Below are 13,672 nucleotides of genomic sequence, written 5' to 3'. Positions count from 1 at the left end.
ATGTAGATTGGGAAAATCAAATTGGCAGAGGTAGCCACAAGCAAGAATTCATAGAATGTATTCAGGAGAGTTTCCTAGAACAATATGTTGTGGATCCAACTAGGGATCAAGCTATTTTGGATCTGGTAATGTGTAATGAGGTAGGTTTAATAAATGATCTCAGGGTAAAAGATACTCTAGGAAACAGTGACCATAATATGGTAGAACTTAGCATTCAGTTTGAGAGTGAGAAACTTGGGTCGCAAACAACTGTGCTAAACTTAAATAAGGGTAATTACAAAGGAATGAGGGCAGAGTTACCTGGAGTGGACTGGGATAGGATTTTAGCAGAAAAAACAGCTAATGAACAATGGCAGACGCTTAAGAAAATAGTTCATGACTCACAACATAGATATATCCCAGTGAGGAAGAAGGATTCAAGAAAGCGAATAAACCAACCATGGTTAACCAAGGAAGTTAAGGATAGTATCAAATTAAAAGACAATGTATACAATGTGGCAAAGATTAGTGGTAAGCCATATAAAAGGGAAGAGAGAGACCAAAGTAAAAACATGTTCCTTACAGAATGAGGCTGGGGAAATAATAACATGGAACCAGGAAATGGCAGAGGAGTTGAATAAATACTTTGCATCACGGTAGAAGACACTAATAGCATTCCAATACTAAATAACCAAGGGACAAAAGAAGGGGGGAAATAAATACAATAACTATCACTAGAGAAAAAGTACTAGGGAAACTAACGAGGCTAAAGACCGATAAGTCACCTGGACCTGATGGGCTGCATCCTTGGATATTAAAGGAAGTAGCTACAGAGATAGTGGATGCACTGGTAGTAATCTTCCAAGAATCCTTAGATTCTGGAAAAGTCCCAGAGGATTGGAAAACTGCCACTGTAACATCCTTATTCAAAAAGGGAGGGAGACAAAAAAATAAGTAACTATAGGCCATCTGTCATTGGAGAAATGTTAGAGTCTGTTATAAAGGACTTAGTAGCAAAGCATTTAGAATTACATAGTCTAATCAAGCAGATTCAGCATGGCTTCATGAAGGGGAAATCATGCCTGACAAATCTATTAGAATTCTTTGAGGAGGTAACAAGCAGAAAAGATAAAGGGCAACCAGTTGATGTAATATATTTGAATTTCTAAAAGGCGTTCGATAAAGTACTGCACATAAGGCTATTTAATATGATAAGAGCCATGGCATTGGGGGTAGTATCTTAGCATGGATAGAGGATTGGCTAACTAATAGAAGGCAGAGAGTTGGGATAAGGGGAGCATTTTCAGGGTGGCAACCTGTAACTAGTGGGGTGCCACAGGGATCAGTGCTGGGGCCTCAAGTATTTACAATATATATTAATGACTTAGATGAGGGAAGTGAATGTACTATCACCAAATTTGCAGATGACACAAAAATAGGTGGGAAGGCAAGTGGTGAGGATGACACAAGGAATCTACAGAGGGATATAGACAGGTTAAGTAAGTGGAAAAAATGTGGCAGATGGAATATAATGCGGGAAAATCTGAGATTATACACTTTAGCAGGAAGATTAGAGGAGCTGAGTATTATTTAAATGGAGAAAGACTGAATAAGGCTGCAGCACAGAGGGATTTGAGAGTCCTTGTGCATGAATCCCACAAAGCTAACATACAAGTTCAACAGGTAATAGGGAAGGCAAATGGAATGTTGGCCTTTATTTCAAAGGGAATGGAGTATAAAAATTGGGAAGTTTTGCTAAAACTATACAAGGCACTAGTTAGACGATACCTAGAATACTATGAACTGTTTTGGTCCCCTTATCTAAGGAAAGATATACTGGCATTGGAGGCAGTCCAGAGAACATTCACTAGGTTGATTCCGGGTATGGAGTGATTTTCTTATGAGGAGAGATTGAGTAGCTTGGGTCTGTACTCATTGGAGTTTAGAAGAATGAGAGGCGACCTTATTGAAACATAAGATTCTTAGAGGGCTTGACAGGGTAGACGCTGAGAGGTTGTTTCCCCTTGTGGGAGAGTCTAGGACCAGAGAGCATAATCTCAGAGTAAGGGGTCACCCATTTAAAACAGAGATGAAGAAGAATTTCATATGGAGCATTCCAGCACACTCCTGATTTTTGCCTTGTAGATGGTGAACGAGATTTGGGAAGTCAGGAGGTGACTTACTCACCACAGAATTCCCAGCCTTTGACCTGTTCTTGTAGGCACAGTATTTATATATGTGTGGAGCAGTTCAGTTCTGGTCAATGGTAACCCCCAGGATGTTGATAGTGGTGGATTGAATGATGGTAATGCCATTTAATGTCAAGGGGAGAAGGTTGGATTCTCTCTTGTTGGAAATGGTCATTGCCTGGCACTTGTGTAGCACAAACATTACTTACCATTTATCAGCACAAGCCTGAATGTTGTCTAGGTCTTGCTGCACATAAACAAGGGCTTCAGGACCTGAGGAGTTGTGAATGGTACTTAACATTGCACAATCATCAGCGAACATCCACACTTCTGACATTATGATGGAGGGAGGTCTTTGATGAAGCAACTGAAGATGGTTGGTCCTAGGACACTACCCTGAGGAACTCCTGTAGTGAAGTTCTGGGACAGAGATAATTGACCTCTAACAATCACAACCATCTTCCTTTGTGCTAGGCATGACTCCAAGCCTTGGAGGGTTTTCCCCCTGATTCCAATTGACTTCAGTTTTACTAGGGCTCCTTGATGCCACATTTAGTCAAATGCCACCATGATGCCAAGGACAGTCACTCTCACCTCACCTCTTGAGTTCAGCTCCTTTGTTTATATTTGGATCAGGTCAGGTGCTGAGTGGCCCTGGCAGAACCCAAGCTGCAAGTAGTGAGCATTACTTTCACGAAATGGCATCTTGCTGACTCCCTCAGCATTGAAATGGATTGTACAATATGAATCTGCTGTATTTGCACAAGAGACATGAACTAAATTCACCACAGAAAGTTAAATCTTGTCCATTTCAGTATAAGTACCCTTCGAACATTGTCATAAGTATTCATTACTGCCAGCCAACCTCCCTTACACTTAAAATTACAAGTTTGGAGCCTTTTTCTTCATATTTTCATTGTTGTTGGAGATTACATAAAATGTAAAATTTTAATTTTTTAATTACTTATTTTTCCTCTCCATGTCTTTTTTCTCTTTCTCTTGCTCCAATCTTTCTTTCCCTTGCTATTTCTGTTTTTTATACTTGATTTGGCATTGAAGTCAACCATTCTAACTTGCGCTTCCTTCTCTCTCTTGTGCTGTTAATTTCACAATTCTTTAATCTGATTGGTTAAGTAGTTACACGGTTGCTTGCTCTGTTCACTCATGTCCCAAAAGCCTGGTTTCCATCGTTGTGACATTATGAGCTCATACTTTCAGCTACTTGCTGCTCAAAAATAAAATAAAAACTTAAATATGCAAGTCCATATCTAACTAATGAAGCAGTTAGATGCTCTGCCACCACAAATAATTGCAAACATGGTAATTTTGTTAGGGTAGCATTAGAAGTACACCACTAATTCATTTTCACCTCCCCCCAGTGGCAGTGACTCGTGATGGAATCCTGTTTAATGGATGTCTGAAATACTCTGGTACTTTTTCCAAGAGTCTATTATTTGCATTTGAGCATAGACAAGCTACTTGGTGATCAGTATCGTAGCTACCCATCTCCACCAACACACTTTATTTTCCAGCAAGGGTCAGTAGATAGCAATGAGGGGCAGGAATGTAATTACTTTTGTCCTCCTTTGTAGCCCAGGGATAAAGATTGATAGTAGCACCTATCACTGGCCCTCTATCCAGCTCTACTTGTCCCACCCCCCCCCCCCCCCCATTTAAACCAGCTTATATTTCACCTCTCTTCTATTTTTACTTAGTTCTGTTGAAGGGTCAATCGGACTCGAGACGTTAACTGTGTTCCTCTCAGCAGATGCTGCCAGACCTGCTGAGTTTTTCCAGGTATTTTTGTTTTTGTTTTGTAACAGTAGCACTTCCCTCCTTTGCCTCAGGCAAAAGAAGCAAACTGAGCTGAAATAACAATTTCCTGGTCTGCATGAGTGATTAACATACTACATTCTTCATTTATCTATCCGGTGTCAAGAGAGCTTAATTCATTTTTTTGGCAGATAAGGGAGGATAAGGAATTCTGAATCTTGAATAATGGTAAAATACAAGTATATTGTTATGATCCTAGGTCAGATTCCCAAGTTGTTGGAAAGATCCGGTTAGGGACCAATAATGTTTTGTTTAAAGTAGACAAAAGTTTGAGATTCAAGACACTTGCTCAGTGATGAAAGCCATGAGATTCCACGGGTTTTGAACAAACAAAATTAAACTTTACTAAACAAAGTCAGAAAGATAAAACAATTTACACTATCTATCTTATGCTCTAACATTCAGGGTTAATATGAGGTACATATGAATCAACGACGGTCCACCTCGCAGGGTTTCAATCTCATCTCCTGTGATTCCATTCCACTGGATTTCTGAGTATATACCCAAGCACCAACTCACAAGCACAATTCCAGATCTTTGACCACACCAAGCAGAACATTACCGACCCAAAGGGTACTTTCACCCCAACAGCCTGCAGCAGGGAGTTACCAACCTTCGGCTGCCTTCCTGCATCTTTAGGGTTTCTCTTGAGCTCTCTTCACTTAAAATCTGCTCCCCACAGCCCTTTTCCTAGCTGGAGCCTTTTTTTCTCTGCTCCTCTCCTTTCAACTAAACTAGGACCTTTTCCTGTCCTTATCCCCTCTCTGGGAATTTTCTTTTGGGACCCCCCCCTCCCCCCCCAACCCCTCTCCCCCTCCCCTTTGGGACCTCTCCCTGTCCCATCTCTGGGATGCCTGCCTGCGATGGCACCCCTCTCCCAGCCTCCTGACCCAGGTTTTTGCGCTGTTTTTTCATTTTACATAGGCGTGCGTGCTGAATTGTCACAAGCACAAAAGCTCCATGGCCCATCGGGAGTTGAAGTTCCCAACCTCCGTGCTCTCCAACAATGTAAATTTGGGTTTCATAACAATATGAACAGATTTTTTGCACCTAATAACAGCCTTAATCATTCATTGTGGTAAAATTGTGTCAAATATCAGGGCTAGAATATTAGAAATGGAATATTAATAAAACTGAATTTTTGTAGTTAATTAGATTTTCGTACCTAACAATCACCATTTTTCATATGTACAATGTATACTAACTACATGTAATTATTAATTTTAAGTGCTCAGCACCTCATCCAGTACAACCTGTTCCCTTGGGTCTAAAACATACTGTTCTAGAAAACCCTTTACTACTTGAACTGTTCTATTTCTCCTCATCTATATGAAAACTAAAATCCCTCATGCTAAACATATTATTTTCACTGATCACCATATTTATATACCCTCCTTTACATGCTACTGTCCGGACATCTTTAGGTAACTCCTACCAGAGTCTTGGAACTTTTTCTGTTCTTTATTTCTACCCAGACTGTTCCCACTGCCTGATCGTTTGTTACTGAAATCCTTTCTTTCTACTGTAATAATTGTATCTTTTGTCAATGTTGTTTATATTATGTGTGTTCATATACAGAACTCTCATTTGTTTAACTGTCCTCATCCTATCCTGCTGGTCTGATGAATAAAATAACATTTAAAATATATTTTTCATAACAACAGATTACAATTATCTATTGAATTGTCTTTTGTTTCTTTTGATTTGAAAGCTTCAATCTTTCCCGAAACTAACAATGTCTTAATATCTTTGATCAAAATGATGCATTTTGTAATTTGGGCATGTAGATTTTATGTAATTTCCAAAGATCCATCAGTATGATTCTTTAAGCTGTATTAATAAGATATTTTTCTTCAGCTTCTAGCACTTTCTGTCCAGCAGCATGTCTCTAAATTTGAAGGACTATAGGACACATTTCAAAAGCTTAACTGAGGTAATTTATGTTGTCTTTTTTTAAAGGGACAATGTGTGTGCATGTGTCTAGGTATATATGTCTGTGTAAGAGAGCGAGGAAAAAATAATGCACCTGTTGTTTGTTTTTGTTTTATGAAAACATTTTGAGCTGATAGAGAATGAATGTGGAGGAGAAAGGAGGGGGCGAGAGAAGCATAATAGAGGAGGACATAGAGAAGGGTTATAACATAATATGTAAGAGATAGTGGTGCTAGTAACCTTGTTAATATTGTTTATGCTAATATAAAATTTCAAATAACATAACCAGCTTAAATTTGAAGCTAACTTGTATTTTCTTGGCAATTAGAAAAGAGCAGGCCCAATGGTTTGCATTTCTCAGGTGATTCTAATTTCACACATATATGAGGCAGAGCAAGACACAGAATTGAAGACAAGTTTTTTTGTTTTGTAGGAATATTGAATTTTGAAGGTGACTCTTTGAAGAAAGCAGGTTGGGTAGAAGCTATGCTAGGGGAGGAGAGAAGGGGATTCAGAAGGATTGAGATAGCACAATGGTTGTGAGAGGAGGGAAGGTTAAAAAAGAACAAGGTTGAAAGGGAAGGCTGAGGAAGGGGGTTTGAGAGAGAAAGAATTGAGAGAGGAAGAGGAATGGGTGGGAAGACATCGAGATGAAGACATGCAGAAATGGAAATAAAGATAGACAGCTGTTTTCCTCATTCTAATTTGATTTCCTTTTTAAGTTACATTTTGAAAGCAAACAAAGTCACTTTGAGGGAAATAGATACGGATGGGGATGAGGGAAAGAAGTTAGGAATGAGAGAGCTTCTGTCCTCTTGTTACCCACCTATGGGAGTGACTGAGAGTGAGGAAAACCAAATGGAGGGTTAAGTGTGTGCAGTAGGAATCCAAAATTAGAGGCTGTAAATATATGGTAATTACTGAAATCTAAAATGGAATTTGGAGAAACATTTTGACTCAGTGGTGAGAACATGGCACCCATTACCATATGAGATGATTGAGGCATTTAAGGGAAATCTAAATAAGTACATGAGGAAGAAATGAATAGAAGGCTATGTTGATAGGTTGAGAGGGAGAGGAGGCCAGGTGCCCAATGCAGCTTCCAGGGGAGGGACCTTTGGGAGGAGAGACGCAGGCACAAGGGGCGCAGGGCCAGCAGGAAGTCCAAGGTGGAGGGGGCCACAGAAGACGTCACTATCCTGCTGTCAGAGTTTACAGGCGGCGATGCAGCTACCTCAATATGCCTGAGGTGCAATGCCGAAGGAGGCTCCGCCTCTTGAGGGAGACCGTGACCTCCATTTGTTCTATCATTGGGCTAGAGATCTCAACTGTGTGGGTGGACACCCCATGCCAATGGCTCTGAAGGTCATGGTGGTCCTCAACTTATTTGCCTCTGGCTCTTTCCAGGTGTCAGTGGGGATCTGAGTAGAGTCTCCCAATCAGCTGTCCACAGTTTCATCAAGCTGGTGACAGAAGCTCTATTCAGGCAGGTACTGACCTTTATTCTTTACTGTAAGGATGAGGCCAGCCAGGCTGAGTGAGCCAGAGGCGATTGCTGGGTTCCCCCGTATCCAGGGTGATATCGGTTCACACATGTGGCCATCAAGGTGCCAATGGGCTAGCCCGGTGCCCTTGTCAACAGGAAGGGATTCCACTCCATGAACGTGCGGATAGTGTGTGGCCACAGGATGCAGATTGTGCAAGTCTGTGCATGGTACCCTGGCAGCTCCCACGACACCTACATCCTCAGAAACTCCCAAGTGCTGCGAGGCTCTTCAGTGCTCCAGCCCAACTGGAAGGATGACTGCTGGGTGACAAGGGCTATCCATTGAAGAGGTGGCTTATGATGACTCTCCACCACCCAAGAACAGAGGCAGAGCAGCGTTACAATAGGAGCCATGCCTCCAGAAGGCGGAGGTAGAGAGGGCCATAGGTCTTCTCAAGATGCACTTCCGATGCCTGAACCGTTCAGGGGGTGCACGACAATACCCCCCAGAACGGGTGTCACTGATAGTGGTTGCATGCTACGCTCTCCACAACCTGGCACTGACAAGGGGGGACCCACTGGAGGAAGAGGATCTTGACACGGCTGCACAGGCCACAGATGATGAATCCAGTAGTGAGTCAGAAGAGGAGCATGGTGAGGAGAACGCTGAGGATGTGGAGGTAGATCTCTGTAAGCTCCAGGGAGGCAGGGACACCAGGACCGCCTTGATCCAATACTCCTTCAGCTAGGCTACCAAAGATCTGCTTCTATCTGTTGTCAGGGCTGCCACCTCCATCCTGGATATATGAAATGACCCTTTCATTTGCACCCAAAATCCACTCAATGCCTGTGCAATAAAGTATCCAGCCACTCACATCCAGCATTACATACTGGCGTACCCTGCACCAGAAAGAAAAAGAGTGAAGCATACTCAGGCCATCAGAACCAAAGCAAATTTAATGTTATTGTCACATTGAAGGCATAATGACAATACCATTATTGGTGCTGATGTACACACTGGCAGACATATAAACCAAAAATAAATGAACAGATGATCACTCATGAACTATCCCCCTTGTGCTTATGGTGCCTTTAACTTACGTTTCCAAGTGCTACATTTTGGTGTCCCCCCCTCGCTGGCACCAGCATTGGAGACAGCCTGCTCACTCTGCTGTCCTGTTGGCCTTGATGACCGTGGCGGTCGTCCTCCGGCCGGTGGAGCCTGTGCTGGCCCCACCTGGAAGGGAGCGGCCAGTGCCACGGCTGGCATCTCCCCAGTCATCGCAGCCTCATCAGATGCCATGGTCACTGGCGGAGTGTGGGGAGGAGCTGCTGCCGTCATCCTGAGCGCCCTGACAGGAGGCTGCAAAGATGACAAGCAGCTCATGCACCAATGTAAGGTTACTCTTGACCTCCCTGCTCATCATTGATGGAGGGGCACCTAGCTGGGATACTGGGTGCTTCATCCGTCTCCCACACTGGCACTGACCACCTGAGCTCAGTGCCTGTGTGAGGGCTTGTAGCTCCAAGCGCAACCCCAGGAACCCCTCATTCTGTTCCTGGAGCTGCTTCTCCATAAGAGTCGCCACTCAATGAAAGAGGCAGTACACTCGGCCATGAGGGTCAATGCAGTACTCATGCTCCCCATGGACTCCTCCACAACAGAGACCATGGCATGCAGACTCTCATGGATCTCCGCAAGATCCTCCCGCACATCCCGCTGGACATCCGGCATCTGCTGCCTAATGGACGACTCCAGAGGCTCTTCATCTGCCTTCGACTGAGCATCGTCCTGGTCCCCAGCAGCGCCCTAGGCGCTCTCTGCCTCCACCTGCACCTCAAGTGAGTGTCCTCACCAATCTGCACCGACATTCTAGCTGCCGATCTAATGCCCGCCGAGGTGCTGGTATCTGCGCTGTTGCCTGCTTCAGAGAGTGGGTGTGACGCAGATGCAAGTGAAGCCCGGTGGTCCTCCGGTATCAGGGGTGGCCCTTCGGGGTCCAGAGAGTGAGCGCCTGCTGGCGAATCTAAAAGGGAGAACAAGGACATGTCATTAGTTAAAGTCATCACACTGTCAATGTGCATGCCAGGCATCCTGGTGAGACAATGGAGATCTGCAACATAGTGCCATCGACTTTCAATGATCAATGGGTACTCCAGGTTCGAGGCTCCCATCAATGAAGGTTCTACACTAGAATAGTTGCACAATCTGAAACTCACACCTCTGTGCACTGCACTCTTACCTTCATCTGGCACCCCCGCCTCTCCACACCCGGTTGTACATGGAACGTGCCGGCTCTCCAGCTCAAGGGCGTCCTGCTCGAAACTGGTCAGCAGCAGGAGGTTGGGCGGGCCTCCGCCTGTACGTGACCCCTCTGATTGGTTATGGCTTGTCTTTTCCAGAAAGGACAGAGGATAATTGATTAGTCCACTGTCTACCTGCAGCACCATTGCAGCCTGGCCAACCCCCGCTGAGGAACACTTTGGAGGGCACATCCGAGTATGGCCTTCGAGCCGCAAGGCACTCAGCCCAAGCAGCCAGGGCCCACCCCCTTAGCCAGCTCCAGTGTCATTGGCAGTTGATGCTCAGACTCGAGCACCCCTGAGGTCCACGGGGGGATGGCCACATCTTAACACATTGGCACATTGACCCATGCTAACACAGTACTCACCCATCCTGAGCGCAGCAGGTCATTGAACCCTTTCCGGCACTGCACCCATGTGTGCCGCACCACATCATGGCTGCTCATCAGTGGTGCAACCTCCTCCCATGTCCTCTTTGTGAGGTGCAGTGGCCTCCTCCCCCCATCTCTGGGGACAAGGGTGTCCCTCCTGGCAGCATCCTGCTCCAGGAGGACTGCGAGGCACTCATCAGAGAAGCAGCAGGCCATGCCCACCTGACCTGTCCTCCCACCTGGCATCTCCAGCCACACTCGACTCCATCACCTGAGATTGCTAACGCAGAACAAACGTTCTCCCGTGGCAGCCTTCCAAGGGCTGCCTGTGCCGTTTTTAAACTGGCCGCCGGGTCGCCATTGGACCCAGTGGCTGACAGGCCCTCGTCCCTGCTTGGCCCTTCCCAACCATTGGGAAGCCCGTTTTTAATGCTGGGCGGGCCTTAATGGGCTGGCAGCATGAAATCGCGGTCGGGGACCAATCGCGGGCGGCGACCCGTTTCCCGACTGATCCCGGGCCCACCCACCCAACTCAAAATTCTGCCCTTTGAAACTGAAATCCAGAACCAATCTATTGGGCAGCAATAAAAATAATCTAAGATAAACGCTTGCAGTCCTCGATTAATGGAACATATTGTGACCATCCAGATGCAAAGTGCAATAAATACATAGAGAGAAAACATGAGTGGGAGTGTGCTATAAAGCTGAAACACAATCTGAGTCCTTCTGATGTCATAAATTATGGCAGTAAAAATGTGAAGGTGTGGTATGGGCTCTCAGCGGCCAAAATTATATTATTACCACACACAACTACCTTCTTGATAAAAGTTAGGACTTCCCTGTGTGAATCTTGTATCTGTTGTTGCTATCTGTTAGATCAAACTTCATTTTCTCTTAGAGGCATCTAGATGCATTAATTTTATCAGTTGTCAATCTCCATAATCTGCATCAAGAAGTTCAATTTATAGTCATTTTGCTAAAAATACTTCTAATATCAGTGCATTGAGTAGCATTTGTCAACATTACAACTGTCACAGCAACTGAAAATTAATTATTGTTGAAACACTTCATGTGATGGGGGGCAGAAATCTTCTTCTTGGGCACTAAACAGACATAGCAACATTCAGTAACTTCTCAGAAGCACTCTTAAATGTTTGGCTGCAATCTGTTCACCCAGACTTAGCCTTTACTGTTTCTTCCACCACCTCTCTTAAGGCCATAAGATGTGTCAGCTCCTTTACTGCCTGCAGAAGCACTTCAATTGCTTGTATCTTCATGTCTCTGCTGACAACAGGCTTACTAAGCCTGACAAGAAATTGGAGAGCAGCAGTGATGTGACAGCAGTCATAGGAGTATTCTAGTGAGCTACTCATGTATTCTGCTCATTTCCATGGACCCCAGAAAAAATGGCTCTTTTGCTTAGTGCAGTCTTTGTTGGTAATTCAATTAATTGCTAAGCCATCACAATGCTAACGTATACTTTTAATAGTATGTATCAAAAATACATTGCATTTATGTAGCCCCTTTCTGATCAGGCCATCCCAATTATTTGCCTTTGAAGTACAGTCACTTACTTTGTAGGTAAACATGACAATCAACTTGCTTAAATCAAGATCCCACAAATAGCAATAAGATAAATGACTCGTTAATCTGCTTTTGCTTTGTTGGTTGAGAGATAAACTTTGGGCGGGCATTGGGAGAATTCCCCTGCTTTTCTCTGAATAATGTCATGGGATCTTTTATTTCCATCTAAGAGGGTAGACATTTCATCATGTTGACATTTCATCCAAGCCACATGCACGCTCCCTCAGAGCTGCACTGAAGAGCCAACTTAGATTATGTACTCCAATTCTGAAATGGAATTTAAATCCATGACCTTCTGACTTGGAGATGGGTGTGCTACAACTGAGCGAAAGCTGGAAGTTTATGAAACAAGTTGAATGCTCTTTGAGAAGCAATTTGTCTAGGTTGTAGATACAGATAAAATGTCAGAAAATTATTCTCTATTGAAGAAACCATGACATTTAAATCGTGCTATGTGATGTTAGTAATGAGTTTTTTTAATAGCAGTGGAATTTCCTATTAACATAATACAATGTAATTTTAAATGACATTTTATAGAATAATACTTGCTCTTCAATAAAGTCAACAGTGAATCAATGTTAAACCACAAATCATTAAACAAAGGCAAAAAGTAAAGCTTGGTTAATATTTATCAGAGTATTTCCTTCTATTATCAAGTTTTATAAATGTACCATACAATTAGTAGATAACATATCTAAAATATACTTTAAGTAGCAAACACAGATAATGTCACAAAAACAGTGACATATCCTGTGATAATAATAAAGCTACTGCATTAGTAAATGGGTCACTTTGATGAAGGCAGGTACCTAGACTTATTGCTGAGATTTTCCTGCCGTCAGCATGTCATTATGCATGAAGGCATTTTTTCCCATTTCACTGCTGAACCATCTGAGACCTTATGACCTAGATTTTGAAGTCAAAAATGAAGTGACATTGCTGACCTCAAAGAAATCTACCTGTAAAGATCTAGCGAGCTCTGCGGTGTGAATTTCAACTTCCCCAATATTAATTTGATTCTGGCGCCAGCTTTAAGGGACCTCTGACATCCAGAAGCAGTGATGTCATCAAGCAGGCTAAGTATCCAATCATATTGAAGAATTCTCATAGATAGCAAACCAAGAAGTAACAAGCTGGTTTTATCATTCACTTTTAAAAATTTTATAGAAAGCAAACTAAAGATTCAGACATACACATGGGATTAAGGTGGATGCTGAAATATCATAAACATAATTTTTTAAAATCTATTGAATTTTTAATCATGGAATTGAAAAGCATGACATTCCACAAATATAAAATTAGCTTTTCAGGGCCAGAGCAGTTGCTCATCAGAAATTAACAACTTAGAGACACCGCATTCAACAAAGCATCGTTTTTTTCAAGGGTTTTTACATTGAGAATAATAGGCCATAACTTCTGAGCTCCCCAGCGTCAGATTTGGGGGAACCCCAAAAATGTGCTGGGGAATCCCTCTTGGAATTTCCCAGGTAAGAGTTTGCACAGCAATTGCCCAGAAGTGCTAACTTCCTCTGGACAATTGTCTTGCTCTGGAAACCAGTCGAAAATGCAATTTAAATCACAAACCTTGGATGGTTCTGCCAGGGTTACACCAATTGTTACCCAGGAAAAGTTGAAAGAATTAAAACCTCTTCTAACTTCTGGGTAACTATTGTAAACCCCCAGACCAACGCCCATGGGTCTCCCTCCACACTCTGGACCCCCCACGGGACTGCCCCCAGACCCCCATCACCCCCCACTGCCACAGGACTCCCCCTATACCCCATCCACCACCCTGCCACGAGACTCCCCCCACACCCTGACCACTCCCCACAGGGAAATCCCCCACCACCCCCAACCGCCGACCTCCCCAGCACCGCCCCCCCCAACCCCCACCTCGAATTCCCCCCGCCCTCCCCAAATCCTATCCACTTACCTTAGACACTTACCTTCTTTCTGACCTGTCAATTTCGCTAGCCCTTTAAACTTAACTGCTT

Source organism: Cetorhinus maximus, chromosome 7 (genome assembly GCF_964194155.1).
Source record: "Cetorhinus maximus chromosome 7, sCetMax3.hap1.1, whole genome shotgun sequence".
NCBI lineage: Eukaryota > Metazoa > Chordata > Chondrichthyes > Lamniformes > Cetorhinidae > Cetorhinus > Cetorhinus maximus.
The sequence above is the reverse complement of the archived record's forward strand: the minus strand, read 5'-3'. Positions refer to the sequence as shown.